This window comes from Anser anser (genome assembly GCF_964211835.1).
Source record: "Anser anser genome assembly, chromosome: 12".
Taxonomy (NCBI): Eukaryota; Metazoa; Chordata; class Aves; order Anseriformes; family Anatidae; genus Anser; species Anser anser.
In genome coordinates, this window is record NC_139733.1 from 17,415,615 (window position 1) to 17,439,050 (window position 23,436).

At 45.0% G+C, this 23,436-nt stretch overlaps 1 protein-coding gene across 38 annotated transcripts in view; it reads right to left on the reverse strand.

Annotated features, from left to right (window-relative positions):
- The window catches only part of MAGI1 (membrane associated guanylate kinase, WW and PDZ domain containing 1), a 325,450-nt gene that overhangs the window by 191,027 nt on the left and 110,987 nt on the right, over window positions 1-23,436 (reverse strand). The window lies entirely within an intron of this gene.

Here is a 23,436-nt window from a genome sequence, read left to right on the forward strand (position 1 = left end):
TGCCAGGAACAACCTGCAGGATATTTGGCACTGGTGCAGACGGGAAGCGTTTCCAAATCCTGCACTACCCAGGTGGACCACGCTGCAGCTGGAGAGAACGAAGGGATAACAAACAGACAACACGCATGCAGACAAATACCACGCAGGGATGGCCACCGGTTCCAAAAAATGCACAAGTCCTTAAGTTCACTTTGCATGGTGGACAGCAGAGGAGTGTTGGGATGCTCGTGGCACCGCTCGGACATACCCAAATCCCAAGCAAAGGCCCTGTTGTCCTCCCGGCCATGCTGCTCCCCAAGGGTGTGCCTCCCACCTTGGCACCCTCCTTTGGGACACTTTGTCTGCCCAGACCGGAGCCCAAACACAGAATTGGGTTCAACCTTGGCTGAAATGGGAGCTAAACTTCCCGTCAGCTAAATTTCAGGATCTGGAAGCCAGGATACTGCAGGGCTTTCAGCAGCGCTGTTGCTCCTGGAGAACAGCAACATCTCCTCTTACAATAGAGGCAGCTACAGAAAAATCAAATGGCTTTTTTGCAGCCTACCCATGAAAAGAATTGAACCACAGCAACAAAGAGAAGAACTTATTACCATGGTTATTGCTGCTATTTCTAGACAACGTGAATGGGCTTTTTAGGCTTTCATGAGCGAATTTACAGACTCTGGGGCAAGCACACTGTTAGTAATTGCAGTTGCATTCTGCCACTCGAGTATTTTTGGCAATTGAACTGTCAGAAACCATTTGATAGAAAAATGTCTCCACATCATTAGTGCCAGCAAGGAGGATATTATGGGCCAAAGTACGAAGTGAAAAGTACTTCTGCCTTTACAAGTGAATCTTCCGCAGCTCGTGGATTTCAAACGGCAGCCCCCCTTCCTGGCCCTTCGCAGGATTCAGCTTTGAGGTTGTCGCATGTGCCACCCACTCCTTCAAAGGGCTTTTTGGTTCCGCACAGCAAAACATCGGTGTTCTTCATTCAAACTCAATTGCTGCATCCCCTTTTCCCGCCTCAAAGCATCTGATTTCTGGTACACCACAGCCTTTCTTCAGCCGATCACTGCAGTCTCTGTTCTCGCCTTCCTATCTCTAACAAAACGTTTTGGTTTTCAAAACCGTGTCTCTCGGTTAAGCCAGTATGAGCTGCAGGATGTTCAACATGTTCGAAAATTGGATCGCTTAAAAAGGGGGCTTTGGAAACACACTGGGAAGTCCTGGGCTGGAAAATTAGAAACTAAACAAAGTCAGATGGATTTTATACTCCTCAGGGAGCCTTTTCAGATCTCAGTGGTTCTCGTTTTCCTTATTAAAATAAATAATTTATTGTTGCTTTTTCTTTCTTTTTTTTTTTTTTTAAACTTAAAATGCAGCAATCCCAACTGTCAGACTTTTCCTCAGCTTGAACATTCAAGAAGTTCTTCAGCAGTTAGGTACCAGCTCTTTTCACTTCAGCAGCTTTCTCTTAACTCCCCTGGAACACGAGCACATTTGTCAAGATTTATGAATCAACAGGTCCCCACCCTCGGTGCCTGCTTCTAACCACAACGGAACTGCCCATCTCCGTGTCTCCTGCTGTTTGCTCAGTCCTTTCACTTCAGTCTTGCTTCGTTTCTCATCTGCTGCACACCTTCTGGACTACCGACATTTTTCCTTTAAGGAGTGTGTGCGCTCCGCAGTGAATTGTAGGAGCTGTAATCAGCCAGCAGCGCATCCATTTCCATGTTCAGCCTTGTAAGGTTGCAGATGGGAAAAATAGGTGTTTCAGCGAGTTGCTTATGCTACCAACTACTCACATTACCTCTAATGAGAGTTGTGCAAGGGAAAAATAGCAATTTTGCCCACTTAAAATTAAAGTGCATATATTATTAAATCAATTATACATTAAATAAAGTACCGTTTAAACTCTGAACAAGATAGACAAAACAATGGCTGATTTTGCACCTGCACACCCTAGGAAAAGTGATACCAATGTAAAATGAAGAGGTATACAAGATTTAAATGCCTCCAGGAGAAGAGATCTAGCCACCAGTGATTACACCTGTCACTGAATTGCACATTACAACTTCCATCCATATTCCATTGACAGTGATTGAACACCAGGTCTCTGGCAGTAACTTTTTAAGCCAAGGAACTTTAGCAGTTGATTTAAGCACATTTCAAACCAGAAAGGTTTTATAGTGTCTTCATTGATCACTGGGGATAACGCTCCAAAGGCAAGACGCTGCCTTGTTGCCAGTGGGATGAGCAACTCTGTTGTTTTGCCTTATCCGAGAATAGCTTTGAGCTAGGGGAACTGGATAAACAAACCAGGAATAGAGACGGTATAGTCAGTTCTGCCTCAGATTTCTCATAGAGGGTTAACCTCCTTCAGCTTCAGCAAAACAGAGGCGACTTTATTTCCAGGCTCAGGTGGTGACATCCGCTCGCTACCACCGCGTGCTCGGCACAGGCACACCCGGCCCTCACGCCTGCCTTCACCCCTACCCACCAGTGCTGCTGCAGCGGGGAGGATGACACAGGTACACTTGCCTGAGATCTCTGCTCCACCATCACCAAATGCCTTGCACAGGCAAAAAACCTGAGCTGCTAACCGCAAGGTTGGGAGCGCGGCTGCCTTCGCCTGGCTGCCACCGAGGCGCGTTCCTGCGCTCGTTATGCTGGGGGGGGAGCACAGCCCCTTGCTAAAACTAACATACAAATATCCAAAGATGGTTAAACAAATACAAAAATATGCAACGCAGAGCCTTGCAATTCACGTGCATGGACATAATTAAGTTTGGATTCTGAAAAAAGAATTAAAAGACAAAATTAAAATTCATAGCGCTAACTGCAGACTCCACCGAAATTATATTTTAAACAGCAGTGGATTGAATCAAAATTCATAATTCACTATTTCTTCCTAATCCATTTCAAAGTGAAATATTAATCAACAGAAATATTTCATTCTACCGTTTATTTCTGTTTCTCAGAAAAAGTACCCTTCATTCTTCTCTCCCTTATGGCTTTGCAGAGGTGCCGGGCTCAGAAGCGCTCGTTGCCAGCTCAAGGACTTGGCTCAGCCCCATGTTAAGCACCTTCAAAACCCAGCTGTGAATCACCCCGAGTTTGGAACTTGAACAGAAATGTATTTGCCTACAAAAGCAGGGTATTTTCTGTACGTTTCATATCTTAAACTGCACGTTACGATGCTGCAGTGCATTTTTCAAATTCCAATAGCGTTATGCCTCTGTTATGGAATTGGATCTCTTCCAACCTGAATTTGTTAACTTAAAGGCCAACACGTGCAAATTAGTTCAGGTTAAATCTTTTTTTCTTCATCATCCTTAAAAGCTTGTCTTAATTCATTTGTAAACAGCAGAGCCCAGCATCATCCCTAGGGTTTTAGTTTGAGTTAGTTATCTTGGAAAATATACAGCCTGAGAGCGCTGGACATACAGAGGGCAATATCTGACATTAAACCAGGATTACTGGGCAAGTAGCTCCCACTGAAATTCTCTGCACTAAGGACTATGGCTCCTACCTGACCATTTCTATGCATTTTTAAAACACTCCCATCTTTCAGATCTCTGCAGAATTGCCTACAAGCCATCAAACGATGATTATGCCCCTTTAAAATCCTTCTACTCTCTTTCACTGTATCCTCACCGTAAGATGCACGGCAATTGCCGTGTTACATTTCACATAGGCCTGAGAAGTAAAAATTGCCATTTAAAGCAGGTCTTTTCCATTATTCTATTAGAGTCATCCCGAGTGATAATACAGCCAAATTCCCCTTTTTGTCAAAATAAGTCCTGCTATTTGCTGCTACCAACCTCCAGAAAACGATGGGAGGAAGAGAACTGCTACTGTTCAACACTCGCAGATCATATGCGTGGCTAACGTTGTGCAACCCTAGGCATGCTTGAAAGATAAACTGCGATTTTTAATGTACTGCCGTCAGGTTTTCACTGAATACCCTTCTCAGAATCCAGAAACAAATGACTCTTTGTTTGGGAGCCTTGTGATCAATTGGATGGCTGTTCTGTGGCTATTTCAGTTATGCTGGCTGTGTGCTTTGCTGAGTACATGGCTTTGAAGAAAAGACATCTGTAACTAAGGAGAAATAGCTGATTAAGTGCCCTCTCCCAAACTAGCATGCCATTATTTATCTTGACAAACAGCCTCTCCAAGGAGGGAGGCAGAAGCCAGCCGGGCCCCCAGCTCCCGCGGGGCTGCGCTCGCACCTCCGGACCCTGCGCCCGGCTCCCGTCGTGTATTGCCCTGCACCCACGGCCACCGGCAGCGAAAGCAGGAGCTGCCACGGCCCAGCACATCGGGCTGTGCTGCTGCCACAGGCAGGCGAGAGCAGAGGGGCTGCAGACTGCCCGCGCTGCATGGGCGTGTTTACAGGCTGACCGCAACTAGGGCAGCGCCTGACACCCGAGCGGATGGATTACCTGACAACATCGTTTCTGCAGCTCAGCTCCATCTTTCTGGCCAGACACCCGGAAACTCTTCCCTAAGAGGCCGGCAGCTGCTGCCCATGGGGCTGGCTCATGGTTCTGGCAGCGCCGGAGGGAGAGATGCCGAGCCACAGGCCACGGTCCAAGAAACCTCCGCCAGCGCTGCCCTCCCTCACCACACCTGCACGGTGCTTATCCCGGCCTTGGGGCAAAACGCTTTTCAGGTCTTGGTGTCTGCTTCTTTCCAGCTTTGGCTGGGGAAAGGACGAGGCAGGGAGCAGACCCCCATGCCCTCGGGGTGCTTCTCGCCATTTGCTTCTGCCAGGCAGGCCGCAGCCTTACGCCATGCACCAGGAGCGCCGGGCCTGGCACGGCCGGTGAGCACGAACGCTCCTTACTTAGCAGCACCTTCTTCCTCTGAGTTATTCATCTTGTCAGACTCGCAGCCAATTACTAACAAAATTTTTGACGTAACAAATGTGCCATTAGCTCTGCATGAAGGAGCGACAGAGCCTAAAGCAGCGAACTAGCACGTGAGGACGGGGCGCTCGGCAGGAAAAAGCTGCCCCTGCTCTCGGCACTGCGCTGTCAAGAGCGGCAGCCAAACGGTGGACCACAAAAATCATGCTACGGCAGTCGGTTTCCAGACAGCCCACTAAAGCTAACCTCAGTTAATAGAGAAATTAACTCTTTTAGCAACTAATTAACTGATAAACCGGACTGCTTAGCGAAGAGGCCTGATTTTCCTGATGGTTTCACACGCGCCAGAACAGCAAGCCCCGATATTTTTCAGGACCTCAAGCACGAATTGCCACGCCGCAGATTTGAGTCACAGAACCAGGTGTGAAAAGTAACTGGGTTTAACTTCCCACGCCATCCACTGCAAGTGACAGTAAATAAAACTACTGAAAGCTGCACGCACAGACAGTTACCGCAGCTCAGCTGCTGAGCCACGGACACAAACGTAAGGCCACTATCAAGTCTGCCAAATGGCACTCACCATTAAACGTGTAGCTCCTGGTACAGGAGAAAGCAAGCTGCGGTGCTTTTTGAAAATTGAAACTAACGTTATGCCCAACAGAAAGAGCACGGAGGGTGCTTTGGAAAAATCTTACACTATTTCTGGGAAACTATTTGCAAAAAAATGTCAGTTTTTGCCTGCTCGCGTTCAGCACAAGCAAAGATAGCAGGACACCGCATCACACAGCAGTCACTGCTGGCAGCAAAAGGCTCGGGTCTTGCTTCCCATCCCTCCCTGTTGAGTGCATTTGCGGCATCAGATCAAAGTTTTCAGTCCATATTCCATGCAACCCCACGGTACAGAAGAAAAGCAGCTCACTGCTAGGGAGCTTCTTTGCTGCACAGGATTTATACTGCCACTCAAAAACTTTTGGGCATCCATAAATCAAGAGAGGTTGGAAGAAAAAAGAAAAGCCTGAACTAGACCAATGCTCCACTGTTTGCTAATTTAACTTCCAATTTCTCAGCTACTGGCCTAATTCAGAGAGCGTCATCAAAAACACCATTTCATTTATCTGTGTATTGCTTCAGATTTTCTTAATGTACTTAACTACAATCTCTCACACACAGAGTGTGGTTTGGATAAACCCTGTAATCTAATCAATCAGCTAATTCCACTGCAAGCCAAAAAAAAAAGGGGGGGGGAACAAATCCTAAAACTTTTCATTACATATTTCTCTCAAAAATAAATCACCACCTAATGGATTGCTAAATTCATGCACAAGTAAATTACCAGCAGATAATTAAGAATTAATAGCCTTGTGTGATCAGAGGTTGCTATTCATAACGAGCTGACTGAGAGATTACAAAAGAATGCTTTTTCTATAAAATAAATTGAAATATAAATGCTTGTACACCAGTGTGTGTGAAAAACTAATAAAGAACATCAGAAATGAAGTTGCATTTACTCATTCTCTCCATGGTATATGAGAATTTTAAGCAAACAGTAGCCTTATTTCCGTATTTGTTTACACTGCAGCATTACAACTTTTTTGTTGTTAGCTGCAGCCACAAACAGTGAATGAATCGCTAATGCTAAGGAATGACTTCATCAGTTTCTCATGATAATCTTGTTATCTCAGATATCCAAGACGAGATACATGGAAAAAAAGTGCAAGACTTACCCACATGCACCATGCAAAATCCCATCAAATAGGTTTAAAGATAAACACATAGATACACCCAAAACATATAGCACAGCACAGCACGTGCCATTTCGTACAAAGAGATGTTGAAGAATCTCTCTAACACACCTTTAGTTGTGCCAGCGTACCTCCAGAGGCCAGGATCATGCATCCAAAACCATCACACCAACCACAGGCAAGACTCTGGGTGCCCAGGCAGCTGTGGTGCATTGGCAGACGCTGGTACCTCTGCCAACGCCTTTGTAAACCGCTGTTGTTCGTACAGCTTAAAGTGTGTTCAGTAAGGGACCACTGAAGTTGCAGTCTCTTGGAAAACACAAAATAAATCAGCTCAGCTTCAATAACCTCCTTTGCAACAGCTTAGCACCACCCACGGACAGCTACAGGGTCTCACCTGGAGACCAGCAATTCCCTCAGGAGCACTGGTTTTGCCCTTGTATGCACGTGAGCGCAGCCCAAGGGTGAAAGCCTCACCCAGCCCACTCTGATCCAGCCCGCGTGGCTGCCAGAAGCATCGGGCCCCCTTCTTGCCCCTTCCAGCTTCCTGTGCTCCTTCCTTGCCTCGGCTCTCCCAGCTGGCCGGGGAGGGCAGAGCAGCAAGGCAAGAGACAGCAACAATAACCCAGAGAGGTTCATTCTTGGTCAGATCAGGAACCAAACCTGCTGTCTCTGTGGACAAAAAGAGGCAGGACTACCCCTTTTAAAACCATATTCAAACACAGCAGCACAGACATGCTTTCTGGTGCCAACTCTAAGGCTGATCTAAAGCAGCCCTGGAGAAACTTTCAGACATTGTAGTATTGCATTGCTTCACAATATACAGCAATGCTCTCAGAAACAGGCTTGTTTTTTTCTCCATATGGCTCCAAGTCAGAGAAAACATTAACTCGCATTTACAAAAGACAGAGCACGGGTTTCTAATTCTGTGTTTTACCCTGCTTAGGCTTGTGACCTTTCAGACCAAGATAAGGGAACAAGAAAAGGAGTTAAAAATGTGAGCTTTAAGAAATAGGATTTTTTTTCTCCGGATTTTACTGGAAGACCATCAATATTGGATGAACTCCTTTAGATGTACTGTGCCCAGAGCCACTGAATACCAAATGCTACAGTAGCTGTGCTTCAAAGAGAATATTCTGTCATAAGCTGAGTTTTAGCAAGGCCAGCTCCAGATCAGACCACTGCCAAGAGCCTCGCCAAAAAAAACCATCCATGAAGGCCGTGCCTCATTATTTCATGACGACTGCTGCTGTTCCACAAGCCAGCGTTCATAAGGCAGAAGTACAGGAAAGCATCGAACGCCACAGGACACCACAAAGACGAAAGCAATAACAGAGGAAAACACACTGGTGGTGTTGCCAGTGGTAAGGGATGGTTTCATCCATGATTTGGTGTTCCTCTTAGAAGATCCTTGCATGCAGCTGTGGACAGCCCAACAGCATATTTTATGAAGAAAATATATTATATATACATATAAATAAAATATTCACGTCAGCTCTGTGTCGGTATCCATTGGGCCCTAAGCTTGTGGAGAAGCAGGAGACTGCGTGCAGTACAGACAACGCTGTCTCAATTCACTAATTAGATCCAGAACCACAATTAGATAGAAAGGCAATTCTCATTAATAGGCCAGTAGAAAACTTCCTAACCTACAATAATTTTTGGCTGAGGGAGCACAAGGAATTTCAAAAAAAAATTCCCTTTTCTGTATAATCTCAAATTTCTGGTTTCTACCCCTGGAAAATAGGCTTGTGTGTGCATCAACGCTCTGCTGCTCTGGTAAATCAGCCTTAAAGGAAACGGTGTCCAAACAAAGAGCAGCAAAGAGAAAACACTTCCCAGTCTCGGTAAGCAGAAAGCATGCTCAGCCTGGCCAGGGTCACTGAAATGTTCATTGAGAAAGAGATGTGTTCCTCCCTGTACCTTGTTGCTTACCTCCACCTAATTACCTGAAACAGATTACTTTATTGATCCATTTTAGGAGCAGTTCTTTAAATCACCATTTAAACCACAGGCACTAAGATTTCTTTTGTCTCTGTAATTTAGCTCCAGGCCAGAGAACAGCTGAGCTGCTGCAGCCCACCACATCAACCGCTCCGACCAGCAGTCCGCGGTGTGGCAAACCTCGTAGTCTGCCCTGAAAATCTCCTCTTTTCTTCTATAGCAAATGGCCAGAGATATTCTGTCACATAAAAATTCTGGGCTTATTTTCTAAGAAAGCTGGTTCATCTTAACAGCTTCACCGTTCTTCCTGTAACTGCATTTCTCCGGCTCTCGCCTAGTTAGATGAAGCAATCGATTGTTTGCATCCTCCCATCCATCCATCTCCCAGTACAATACAACAGAAGCGTCAAATAAGATTTATTGCTATGAAATTATAAGAGCAATTCTAATTAGCGCTTACTATGGAAATGTTAGAAGCACAATTCTGTTTTTCCCCTTTCTTTTGCACGGTGATCCAGCAAACTGCGGGTAAGAGGGGATCTCTGCAGGGCATGGCTTTGCCCCAGGCTCTGCCTTGGCCAGCTGGGTGATCCCCCAGAAAGGTGCTTTATTTGTACATTATTCCATAACTTTGTCTGCAAAAACACAGGTAGTAGTACTCTTCCCTTGGCACACTGAGATTCACTGATGATTTGTTGGGTTTGTTTTCCTTTGCATTCAATTTTTTCACTATTTTTCAGGTGAGCAGATACGAGGCACACAGCATGGGTCAGGGCCACCCTCCTCTTCCTCACCTTCGAGGAGGGAAATGCCTTCGAGGACTTGTGTGGTGCTGGGTGGTAGGGGTGTGTGTGTGTGTGGTTACAAATAGGTGCTTGATACACCTGCACAAAACAATTACCATTAACTCACAAACTGACATTTCAGCAGTGTTACCAGCTTGCTTCAGTTGCCTCAGTTGTTGTTGCTGTTATGACACTAAATGAGCTAGAAGCCCGGTTAATTGATTGCCTGTTAGACATTCTGCGCTGTCTGTGCATATACTTTTAACTTGGAACAGCTTCCTAGTGTGCCATAAATTTAAACCCCAGTTTATCTAGCAGTATTTCTTAAATATCTACTAGTATATAAACATACTCCCAAGTAGTCTTCCAAAAAAGGATGAGAAATATTAACAACAATAGAAATGTCATTTATTAGCATGCTAAGGATGTCCAACCAAGCTTTCCTAAGATCATCTTTCATGCCAGTACCCCGCTCACTAGGCCAGTGCCTTCATCTCTTTGCCCAGGGCAGACAGAAGGGCCTGCAAGCATGCAGCCAAATGCACAGCAGTGGAAGTGCAGAAATGTCAGGGATGAAACCAATGCATCAATGAAAACCGTCTTAAAACCTTTAAAGAAAGCTGTTACGTGGATTTAACTTCTTGAATTTTCCGGAGTGTGAAGTAAATGAGCTGTTGTATTTCCAAGCCAGTGTTTCCCATGAGGTCGCCATATGAGATAACCAGTACAGGTAAAATGTTTTCACGGCCTGGAGTTTCTCTTAAACTGTTTCTGTGAATCCACCTTCGGACCAAAAAGCCGATATAAAATTGGTTTTCTGCCCACTGCACCCCTCACCACTCGTTTGATATTTATTTTATTTTTAATTAAAAAGACATATAGTCCCTTCAAGGGCACTAAAACAGAGCAATTGTTTAGGAAAAAAAGAAAAATCAATATAGGCATGGTTGTAGCTCCCTCTAGAAAGCTTAATTGCTGACAGCGGCTCTGCAACACTACAGACAAGAGCATGAAGAGATCCCCAGTGCCTCACACAGCCCATGGGGGCAGCCCCGGGGTACCTGCCTTCAGGCACCCCGCTTCCAGGGGCATCCGCTCTGGCCCTATAAGCTGTCCCCCGACTGGAAGAGTCCTGACTGGAAGAGGTCAGGAGAATGGGGTGGTTGCTGGATGGTACTGAGAGACTGAAACATTGCTGGACGAAGCTGGAAATGGGGAGAACGGCCTTGATTATGAACCTGGCTGGGCAGGGCCTTCGGTTACAGGCCATAAGGAGGAGGGAAGTGACAAGCAGACATGAGGGGTAGCTGACACTTCCCTGTCTTTTTATATGGCCTCCTCTGAAGTGTTCAACAGAGCCTTCCTACCAGGAAGGAAAATGTGGGTGGTTCAGAGGAAAAGGAGCAGCTAATCAAGTCCCTGGGATTCATCAGGCAGATGTGGGTGAGACACCTATTCTGCTGGCATAGAGAGATTGATCCATTTGGCTCACTGCTGTTAAAGCTTCTGCTGCCAAATGAGACAGACTTTACAACTGCTTATTTATATATATATTTATATACTAGAAAAAATATTTATAAAATAAATAAAACTTATTATTATTAATCATTAATCAATAATTCTCGATTAGTTATTATTAAAACTTATATATATGTATTTATATACTAGAAAAACTACCTGTTAGAAAGGAAATATACGGTGCATGCCATGAACACGGTGGATACACCCTTCAACCAAGTACTATCTGCAGTTAAGCACCATCTTCTCAGCACTGAAGATACATCTCTGAGATTTCGTGCTTTGGGATATGTGCATAAACGTGCATATGGGGGCTGCATCGTAATAAGTCTTCTGACACTACTGCACTATTTTAAGTGACATAGCACAATAAAGTTTCATTGCAACTCACTTGATCAGTCAAGCAGGAACAGCAATACTTTTAATGTTTGCAAAAGCCATCAGCAGACTGGAAGCAAAATGCTTTAGCATTTACCTTGTCTACATAAAGACATGTATATATTTTTAACTGAAAATATAGGAAGCTATTATATAAAAATGTCCAAAATGTTTATTTCCTAAGGCAGTATAAGGCTTATTTCCAGCAACTGGTGACCTCCACAGGAAGAGCTTTCAAAGAATGCAAGGAACTGAAATGGTCTACTGAAATACTGAAAAAAGTCATTTTTTCCAGACACGTAAGATGAAGCAAACCACCTCATTGCAAAATGTTCACATAAGAAGCAGTAATAAGTTACAGCAGCAAATCCTGCTGCAATCATAATTACAGGGATCACGAGTGAGAAAGGATGACTGCCAGCACACAGCAAGTGCAATAGCTGTGGAAGGACTGTATGCGATGGTTAAAGTAAGCCCTTTCTTTTTTTAGAGACCAGCAACACCTCAAAAACACCTACGGTACAGCTTTCTCACCTAGACAAGACAAAACCCTGTCTTGGTCCATACAACAGACCACTGAGGCCACAACCAGTACAGTTCTGCCCACCTGCCACCCCCAGCCCACGGGATGGGCAACCCTTTGTGCACAGCACAAGGCACTGGCAAGATAATTGCACTGACTGTAAATACTGAGGAGACTAAGCTGTGTTTTTGCTCTGTTAATGCTGCACCCTGTACAGCAGGTATCCAGACGCCCATGATGGGCACCACCATAAGCCTAATGAGCCGAGGGGAGGAAAGCCACAAAGGGAGGAAAGCCACAAAGGCATCGCTCTGAGACCTCTGGTTGGGTGTGTGAGATAAATGACGGCTCCAGGAGCTAAGCCACACTTGTACTGTGCCACATCCATGTGCTTTATACATTAATACACGATGAAAGTAATAAAAATGAGATTTAATTAAAACAGGGGAGACTCCAGTAAAAGTTTTTAAAGAACACTGAACTTGCACCGTTTCATGCAAAGCTAAACTCTAGAGAATCATCTATTTTTCCCCCTTCGAGCTGCCCTTCCTTTCACCCTGCCTTTTATGAGGCCCCATTTGGAAAGGTGAGCCCTGAACTCACAGGCTCGGTCTTTCATGAAGCCCGGAGACAGAGCAGTTCACTCGAGTACAGGCCATCAATTCTGGAAAGAGACCTCTATGTCTGGATCCGAAAGGGAAGTTGCTAAACATCTTTCCAAAAACAACATGCTTTAAAACGTGTGCTTAATGTGTGGATTAAAGGGAGCTGGCCTGTGCAGCCAGCTCAAGGGGAAAATAAGAGCTCTGACTTAGCAGTTTAGAGCACGTTAATGTAAAAGCCGCGAGGAAATCTTTCGCTTGCATGTGTGGCCAGGACGTGAACATAGGCATGGTTTGTGCTCCTTCATTTGCAGTTAGCAGGCTAGTGGGGACTGAAACAGCCAGCTAGGTGGTACTTCGCATAGCTGGTCCTCGCTACTGTCACCGGCCTGTTATTTGGGTGGCTTCAGGCTGACGCCACAAAATAAAAATAAGATCAATGCTTGGTAAATAATTTAAACATGCAGCCATCAAAGTGGCAGCGTGCCTCCCTGGAGGCAGGGAGAAAATCCTTACTGACCAAGAGCGATACGAGAACTCTTGTAATCTTCAGTCTGGTCAGCACAATGGGAAACCTGCTTTTGGTGCACATTTCAGATACTTTTGCACGTGCTTTTTGTTACGGGAAATCAAGTAGATTCAGTGTTGACATTTAGAGCTAACACAGAAGATTTGCCCTTTCGAATCTTCTAAAAGTCATGGAGAGGTCACTTTGGCTAAGCATTCTGTGCCTAGGAGTTCTGCTTAAACCACAACAGACTGAGAAGTGTTATATCCAAAACATGGAAGGACCTTCAAGTGACGCTGGGAGATCCGAATCCTACTACACAAGATAGTTGAACCAGTTCAACTGGTATTTCTTTACATACTGGACTACAAACACCCATCATTTACATTTACATTTTGCAGACGCAGAATATACCCAGGCAATTACAGATTGATACAAAAGAAAATCATACTTCTGATCCCAGCACATTAGGCTGCAAGTCAAGATAGTCGCATCTCCACACAATCATTTGAGGAACATCATGCCAAAGGCCGCCAGCTACAACAAATCCAGTCTCCTGAAATGGTAGGTAACGCTGAAATAAGGCATAAATAAGGCATTTCGCTTGCAAGAACCCACAAGATACCCACTCTCCACTGCTACTCACCACAGCAAAACCTCTAACAAGTGTCACGTTTTTAGTGGCACAGGGCTGGCCACAAACTGTTTAACGTGGCAGATGAAGAACAAGGAAAGGTCAAAGGCAGTGCCAGGATTTTACATTCCTAAAACTTCAGGTTCAGCTGGGTTGGTTACATAACAAAATTGATTTTAAAGCTCTTAGAAAAGGCAGGTTCTCAACAGCTGCTATAAAAACATGCATAGGGCAGCCTCATTTAAGGAAGAAAATCAAGAACTAAGCAAATCTCCCCTTAAATCTTAAAATATGCAAAATTAAGCTTATCTGTAATTCACTGCAGCTTTCTGAAAATCAAGTATTTTCTATTGTTTAATGCATATTCTTTTTCATGTGTTTGACTTAGCAAAAATCTTACAGAAATCTTAACCCTTCCCTTGCGCAGCATACACATGTTCTGCAAAGCCCTGCTTGAGCTGCAGGCAGCCAAACTCTAGCACGGAGAGCCAAAAGCCGCACTGAACACCAGCCGTTGTATCTTCTGTTACGCATATGCAACAAGCAAGATAGGCCAAAAAACTATAATGTAAGAACTTAAAATTTCTAGTCCTCACTTTTAGGAAGCTGATCGTAACCCTGCACATGTGAGTTCTGTTTTCTTCACTACCAAATGCCTGAACATGTTGGACTTTTTGTGTAATTTTAAGTTAAGACTTGAATGTTCCTTGCCAGGACTGAAAAAGAAGACATCCTACTGAAGCTTAGCATTTGAGATTGGTATGCAATTTTTAGGCTTATTTGACAGGCTACAGCCAAACTGATAGCAGTCATCAGCCTTCTGGGAAACATGGACCTCTAGGGAAGATGAACACTGCAAAACTGAAAGACTGTTCAGCTGTTGATATGGCATTTGGAAGGCCAAGAGAGTAAACATCATTAGCTTGATAAAAACTCTAAGTGCATTGTAGTAACCTGAAAATGGGATCACAGCACTAATAAAACGGTGAGAATTACTGCGATCTGCAAGCACACATGAAGCACCAATTCTGAAAAGAAAGCTATGTATAAGTTGTTTCTAAGTGATGACCTCTTTAAAGTAAAAGTCACTCATTTAAATTAAGGCTCAAATATAGTTCAGTAACCAGAGTGTCAGGATTTTGATTCTGCAGGGACAACATTGATGATGTTTTAATTAAGTCCTCTGCTAATCCCTGAGCCTTGAGCATCAGTCTGTCTAATTCATTTGGAGAAGGGTGATGTATTTCAACAAGGAAAGTCATACACCAATATTGGATATGGGTAGGGTTACATAGCTTTAATTTTTGTTGAAAGCAAATTTTTGTTGAATTATATATTCAGTTACTTTGGTAAGGATTGTTATCACGTCCCAAGAAACTCGGGAAAACAGGCTTTGTCAAGTTAACAGTATTTTTCTTCTCTTTGTTGCTGAAAACACAATGAAATTAGGAAACTGCAATTACAAGTTTGGCAGCTACAATCCTCATCAGCTTTCCTTGGCTGCAGTATGTTTAACACCCCCCAGTTTGTAAGAACTTGTGCAAGTCAAGAAAACATCCGAGTGACATGGCTTTGCCAAAATGACAGAAAGGTTTCGCACCCACGAAGACAGTTTGACCAATGCATCTCCCTACAATGTAACTTAAACGAACAGAGGAAAACCATCCTCAGATACTGTGTATTAAACACGGAGGGTAACCATTTAACCACGTCTGGCCATCCTTGGATCTGAAGATCACTTGTTTAAGTGTCATAGTCAAAGCAGTGCCCAAAAACATCCCCCAGAGAGAAGAGCTGCCTTGAGGACCAGGAAGCCCATGGCTAACTGATGATCTTTCATTAAAGAAGGGTGCTCATTGGGACAGAAAGGTATGTCCAGAGACAGGGCAAGCAAAGGAAAGGAGCCAGCAAGATCTGGTTACTTTCTTTTTCTCTCCTGTTCAAACCTCTTACTGAGACTCAGGCATACCTGCTGTGCACACGCACGCACCCAGAGCAGGAAGGCTGATTTTCCTCCTCCGTGATCCTGCAGAAAACCACACCGAGCAACGAGGAACACTAACACGGCAATCTCTGCAAACAAGATTTCTCACCCATGTTGCCCCTCCAGCAGTCAAAGAAACAACTTCTCCAACAAGAATTTGGCAACTCCTACCGCATGTACCTAAACCTCGAAACCATATAATCAACATCAGACACGAAGCTGTAAATCCAGGCACCACAGAAGGGACAGGTATGCACGAGTCTTCCTGCTGTACCACCGGGGGTTGCACATTGAGCATGATTCGGAGGAAACACAGACGCGTTGCAGATCTGCTGTGGAAGACAGGAGTCTGAAGAGGAGCTTAGCATTACCAGGGAAGACTTTTTTCACAGGTGGTGAGATGCTCAGCGATCAAACTGTGCATAGGGAGGCTTCTGCTAGTGTCTTGGTGCTGGTCAGGGAGCAGAGAGGACTTGGGGACAAGGGTAATGAGAAATGAGACAGAAGAAAGTAGAAGGACAATGGCAATGATGAATTGGGGATGCTGGTTTTTTGGAAGTCTAGAGAAGCCTGGAGAAAGGCTACCACGGTTCTCGTGCACACTCTCACAGGCAGCACTAGCAAAGCATGCCGTGGCAACTCCCCCCACCTTTTTAAAAATAGTAATAATTTTAAAAAAACAACTGTGTTATGCAGTTACGTTTCAAGAAAATAGCATGATTTCAGATCTCCAGATGGTGCAGTGTCTGCTAGGACTTCAGCTTCAGCCCCCCTGCAAGAGCCGTCAGACCCCTCTCCATCTGACAGGCATCGCTCAAGCAAAGTGGGACAAGCTGATTGAACCCAAGCAGCAAGGAAGAGGCAGGTCTGAGAAACAGACACGCAGCACTCCTCGATCAGCAGCTTTGCTCCACAAAACAGGCCTGGATCAATCTACACTGATAAGCTGTAGATTGTGGGCATTAAATTCAGCCACGTTTCATAGCAGTCACAAATGATTATGGTGCAAAGTCAACAGTATCGACAATTACTGCAGCGCATGAATTTCAAGACCTCTGCTGCGCAGTTTGGAGGTTACCACTGCAGAGGCGGCTCCATTTGTGCAAAAGATCTTTAGATATAGTTTTAACAAACCTAAATTTCAAGCCTGACAAATTTCTTTTACCAGCAAATAAAATTGATTCAATGCACAATTTGAACGAGTTCACAAAAAACAATGCTTCTCCGACTTGGCATTTAAATCCACGGAATTATTCAGATGTATCACCTTAAAGTACTGCCAGTAGAGTCCATGCTCAGTTTTATTATGTAGTATTTTTATCAGAACTTTACCCATATAATGCAAAAGTCTTCTGGAAACTCCTGCAGGGAGTCTAGCTCAGCTGATGTAAATACATGACAAGTCTGCCTTGTATTTTCCTCCCTAAATCCTTCAGGTTAGTGGTGCCTTTAAACCACTCCAGAAAAACAGCTGTATGGAACCTGCTCTTCAGGCACCTATGATTTCTGTGTCTACTACTTTTTCATATGCAGAACTTGCTGTTTGCTGTGACCACAGTGACTTCCATGGCTTACTCAACGCCTAGTTTAATGCAATATCGCCCTCTTATTTCTCTTTCCCTCTTCACTTGTGCACAGGCATCAAAGCTGCAGTCATCACCATGGAAACTAGCTGGAGAATTAAAAAAAAATTAAAAAAATCAACATGCCTCTTCCAGAGCTAGTACACTGCCACCCACTGGGTACTGGTGTTAGGGGCCTCGAAGTACAAAGCAACGCTGCTCAACGTAAGCAAATAACTGCTTGTTGCAGCAGCCTGCGTTCAGACCCAATACATGCACTTCCCATCAAATAGCGGGATTTGCCCTCCGTGCCAAGATCACCCTCGTGAAATTCAAGGTTAATACACCCAGCTTCTTCGCTACTGTTGCCATATAAGAGATCTCTCTTGTTTTCATGCGAGTTTAATAAGCAGTCTTAGGGTCTGTGCAGGCTCTGCAATGGCTTTTGTATTTCCAGAGAGCAGAAATGGGCATCCTGGAAAAAACGGACCCATGCAATTCCCGAGGGAGCTGCGGGTTGGGCTGTATGAGGGAGCAGGCCCGGAACCTGCAGCTTCTTTTTGTGAGGTATGACATATCCAATAGGATTTGGGATTTTTGTTGATCCATAATGATTCCTTACTAGCCAATATTAACTAATATCAGATTTTACTTTTGGAAGATCTCCATGGTGATCTGAGCCTGCTGACATCAGCTGGTTTTTGGTGTGGATGTAAGAACAAAAAAAAAGATGGCCTAATTAAAGGGGAAACAACCTCAAAAAATTGAACAAAGGATGAAGAACTCATTTCTGTGCTGTAGTTCAGTCCTCCAGACAGAAGCAAAATACTCCAAAGGAATCACTTACGTAGTTTAAGACAAACACCCTTGACTTTAGAGCATGCTCTATCATTTTTTAAAAAATAAAGTAAGCAAGCTGACATGGAAGAAAATATATATATAAAATCCATAAATCTCAAAGACCAGAAGAATCACAGTAAATTTTACAGTGCTTTATGAGATTTTTCAGATCTACTGCAGTGTTACGTACCAGCTCTCCAGCTCAAATCTTTAAGAGGAGGGAGGAAGAAAAAAGGGAAGGTATGCAGACCTGATCTGTTCTGTTTGCTGTTCCAACAACTTACAATTCAAAATACTTCTAATCAAACTGCCGAGATTTTCACAAATTTAGATGGGAATTTTTCTATTTCATCTTGTTTCTGAAAACGATTGGATGTTTCCTGCATGATTTTCTCCCTTTTTAATAGGTTTTACAAACACATGCGGGCGCTTATTTCAAGCTGACGCTCCAGAAGTGAATTAGTATTTTTATCAGGCACAAGCCAAGCAAGAAAATGATTTAAAGTAGCAGGTAATTACACCAATAAAATATTTATGGAAGCTGATTATGCCAAAACACTCATTTATATCTCAGGATATTTGTATTTTATATAACCAAGCAAAAAAAAAAGTTTAGGAGTTCTACAAAGTTAGAGTTCGCTCCTTTTGGAAAATAAAACCCAGGCAATGATTTCCAGAAGACTGACCACGTGCAAGCCACTGTTTGCAGTAATGCTTATTGTGGGGAGGGGGAGCTGTGAAAGATCTGTTTTCTCCAGTCCTGTGATAGCCCTGGAGAAACAGTCATGTTGAAAGTCATCCCCTCTACAGCGTCAGCACAGAGTCCCTGCTGTGACGGATGGTGCACCAGCAGAGGCTGGGCTGGGGCTGAGACACCGCTGGAGATGGGATCTCCCCCCTCCCCTGGCAGCCTGAGCACGGTCTTGGATTTGTTGCCTCTTTTTCTCTGAGACTAGCCTCTGTAGGACACGGCCGCTTAGTGGCCACCTTGCAACCAGCTTTCCTGAACGGGGGCAGGAGGCAGGAAGGATGGGCACAGCTCTCACAGTAACAGCAGCAGGAAGGCTGAAAGCCACCCCCAATATGTCCCCCAAAAACCCACCACCACCAACTTTTGCCCTCAATACTACCAGCTGAAATTAAGCAATAATTTTGGCTGTGCACTTCATTTGCAGAGTGAGCAACATAAACGCTGCCTCTCTATTGAGGCTTCTGTAGAGGTTGGCATCTGCCTTCCTGCTGCTTCTAATCTTGAGGCAATTATCTGGAGTTCTAGATCATTCCAGAGTACTCTGAAGTATTCAAAATACATTGGTAGATTTAAAAATGGGGCTGCGTAAGGACTGCACTTCACGTCATGCAGCAGGTCTTCCATGAGCTCATCTTCCATGAGGTTTTAATTATTTCCCCCTTCTGTTAATGTGTCAGCAAGACCAGCGGGAAGAGGTTTCAGGTCCTTATGAAGGCTACATGTTTATATATAGTGTGGATTTTTTTTTTTACAGATGCTAGAAAAAATGAAAAGCATTCCCCATATGGATCAACAAACAGTTATCTGGGAGCGAAGGCTGGAGCAGAATCACATTTAATCCACCCTAGACCTAAAGCCACCGTTTATGTGGCAAGCTGCAGTGCAGAAAAGCAGTTTTCAGGCCAAATACAGTCCCTGTGCCGGTGCCAAGGCCAAAGGAGCTAAAGCCAACGCAGAACTTGCAATTCTCCCCTCAGGGGCCTTTCACAGCAGCCTACGGACAACAGATGGGAAAACACCACTTCGTCCAGGCACAGCTCCCGTGCTCTCCAGCAACCCCAGCACAAGGGGATGTGCTGCCGGCTGGACTACCAGGCTAATCCCTGCCCTCCTGCATGCATCCTGGAGAGAGAGCAAAATAGAAGCTTAAAATAAATAAATAAATAAATTCAAGCATGTCTGGCTTTGTTCCCTTCCACCCTCCTGCTCTGGCTCCTGGCAAGGGGAGCCTGGGATTACAGAGGAGCTCACCCGGCCACCACCTTGGGATCCCTGAACCATCTAACGAGCTAGCCCTCCAAAGAAATATTGAAAATATATATGCACAGACGTGTGTATGTATGCGTATATAACTATTTTTTTCCTGAGTATTTCCTTAGCCAACATGGGGAACAAAGGCAAGCACCCTCCTGGCCATCCTCTTCACTGCTGAAAGTCACTACGGTTTCCCTCTCTAAGTACTGTGCAGATATATCGGGATGAAAATGAATGCAAGTGATATAGTCATTCTAGAGAAGTACATGCAGTGAAAATTACACAGAGCAGTTAGAGCAGTCCCTCAGTTCTACAGACTGGAGTGGTTACGGTAGCACTGCCCAGAAATACTGCTGAAACAAGTAACGCATCCAAAAGATAAAATTAATTCAAATGAAATGAAAAGCGAGTTCCAAAAAAGGCAAAATGAGTAATGATAATATAGAAATTAAAGGAGCAGAAACAGAATTTAGACGTTGTAAGTTTGGAGGAAAGACAGATGCCAGTATACGCGTTAAATACTGTGACACTTCCCCAGAGAGTTCTGATAATACTTCACCCTTAAATAACACAGTCAAAGTGCTTCACAGACATTAACTAATTAATCTTCAGTCCTCTTGTGGATGGAAAAATTATACGGTAGGGGAATAAGGTCAGATCTTCAGAGGAGATGAGGCTGAGATTAAACAGTCTGCCCCCAGGCTGCACACCGATGTGACGGCAAAGCCGTGGCTCCCACATCCAACATCTGCCCCACAAAAAGAAAGCCTTTAAGAGCAAAACTGACAGCTCCAAACATCTCCAGCAGCTGCCCAGACACAGCAAAAGGCTCAGGCTGGGTCAGACATCTCTTCTTGCTCGATGGCAAGCCCATAAACACGTAACTCAAGGGACAAGGCGTTAACTGTGCACCCACCGACCTCCCTGCCCCGTTGCTGCTCCACAAACCAGTGCCGGCTGCAGGGCGAGGGGAGCTTTCTGTAGCACCTACCTCCGTGCCAGCCCTTCCCAGTGCTTCATCCTCCCCAGTCCGGGTTCCCAAGCACGATGCAGCCATCGCTTCAGCTTTGTGAGGCTTCAAGTTCTTGAAGCACATTTTACAAATAATATACATGATGTGGTGCAAATTGCAGCTGGGCAAATCCTACCTGCCGGTGCATTTACAGGCCAGAGGACTGTGAAGATCAGCGTGGAGGAGGTGACTTCCAGGAGTACGGAATACCCACAGGCAGGGCACCGCAGAGAGGTTGCACGGACATGCTCAGACTTTTGGGAATCAGACGCTGCCCAGCACAACGAGAGCATGTCCTCGCTGCAGGAGGAGATCAACGCATGTATCCTGCAGCGCAACTGCTCGCAGTGCTCGAGTCAAACCATCACTTGTCCAAAGCATGTTACAGGACATCAGGCAGATCGAAATTAAGCTTTATCCTAATGAAGGCCACGCTTCAGAACGGACAGGGTAATGGCAACATTGCCCTCTGCAAGATGCCCCAAAGGAGGTTCAGGGGCAAGCCACGAACAGCAGGCCTGCTCCGAGAGATGCTGCAATGGACTTTCAAAGTCCACTACAAAGTGCTTTCAGAGCAAGCAACAAGCAGAACAGCTACAGTGAAGTTTTGCTGCAGGCTCTGAAAAAAAAAAAATCAAAAAAAAATTAAAGTGTGCTGATGGCCTGGCCAGAGGACACTGTCTCCTATAAACAAAGCCCAAAAACTGCCTTCTGCCCTTTGTTGTGGCATTTGAACGGCTCCTGACAGAGCAAGGGCTGCTAGTTTCACCTACAGCTGCAATGTCACACGGTATCGACCCTCAGCTTTTTTAGAAAGTGCTCTAGAGTGCTTTGAAAGTAGTAAGGCACCATTTTAAAAGTTCAGTGCTCGTTGCGGTGCTATCAGAAGATGAATCAATTAAAAGCTCGGCTACTGCAAGCAGCGGTGCGCCTGCTAATCCCTGGCTGCTTTTGTGTGAGGATCCGGGGTTTGGTTTTTGAAGTAAACCTGTGCATAAACTCATAATTATATTAAGAAAAGGTAAAGTGCTAGAAAACAGCTGGATGTCCTAGCTCTAGCAGCAAGTTATTTAAAAAGTCAAGGGCCTAAATGGAATCATTCCTTTGGATACTGTTCTGGGGAAGAAGGGGTAACATTAGGCTGCACTGCTGCCAGCCCTTCTGCGAAGAAGCAATGCAAAAGACCCAGTAAATGTGAAGATTTACTTAGATTTACTTAGAAAGTAAAAGCAACAGAACACATGGCCATATATTGAATTATCTCAAGAACAGAAGTGATCAACAATGCAGACCAGAGAAAGTGCAACGCAATCAGGCAACCAAAGGTGAACTGCAGCAAAAAAAAATACCCATTTAGAAAAAGAAAAGAACAGGGATAAGAGAAAAGGCATTACTGTAACCAAAAAAAAGTATTTCAAATATTTTACTTTGACACTGCACATTTGTACCAAGGCCCTGGAATTGAACAGAACTAGGAGGAGGTGCCTCTCCCTGTCCTGCTGCTGTGGGCAGCCAGGTCTGGGAGGCACAGAGCTGAGGAGGGAGCAGTGCCCATGGGACACAGCACACAGGGTCCTCGTCTGGCTGGCAAGAGACAGGCTGGGAGAGGGAGAGGACGGGGGGAAATCTCCCACCGGCACAGGAGTGGGAGGCTTGGGGTCAGCTGGGAAAAGGTGCCCTGGATGAAGACAAATATAATTCATAAGCGAAGACAAGGAACTTGCTAGACAATGATGGCGGGGGGGGTGAGGAAGGGCACAGAGCTCTGACAAACTGAAAACACACAAAGACGTAAACAAGATTTCAGCTTGAAGGAACTGGCAGTCCCTCTCTGCCACTGGCATTTACATTGCATTTCCTCCAGCTTTTATAAAACCTGGCTCCTCTAATTCATCCTAATTCACTCCCCACCGCTCCCACGCGGCTCCCTCAGTGCACGTGCGGGCAGCCTAAGGAGCAGAGGTTGGGCGCCTTGCGGCTGAAAGGCAATGTTTCGGGCACAGCCCAAAGCCTGTGGGAGTCAGGAGAAAGAGCTGAATTCGGCCTTTAGAAGGAACAGGATGTCAGGAGAGTCACATCAATGCCTAAAACAACTTCTCGGCTTAAACAGAGGATGCATACGCCCCAGTTGAGTTTTAGCCACTAGCTGGAGCAGGCTGTTTGTAATTAACAGCAGGTGGCGGCTCACTCTTTTGGCAAGAGAGCAGACGTGAGTTGAAGTTTTAAGATACGAATGCGCTGTTTGCCTTCCCTCGTAAAAACACCGCGTTCTGCGATCTGCTGCCTAGGACCACATCTGTGCTGACACCGCACAGGGACCTGGGGGCCACGTGAGCGGTCAGCAACACATGAGCCCTGGCAGCAGGGCAGGCGGCGGGCATCCGGGGCTCTACCTGGGGGCACACAGGCCAGCAGATCAAGGGAAGAGGTTAATCCTCTTAAATCAGCACTCGTTAGGCCACAAACAGAACGCCACCTCTAGCTCTGAATGCCACTCATCAAAAGCACAGGTAGTTACATAGTGCGTACGCTTATAAAGG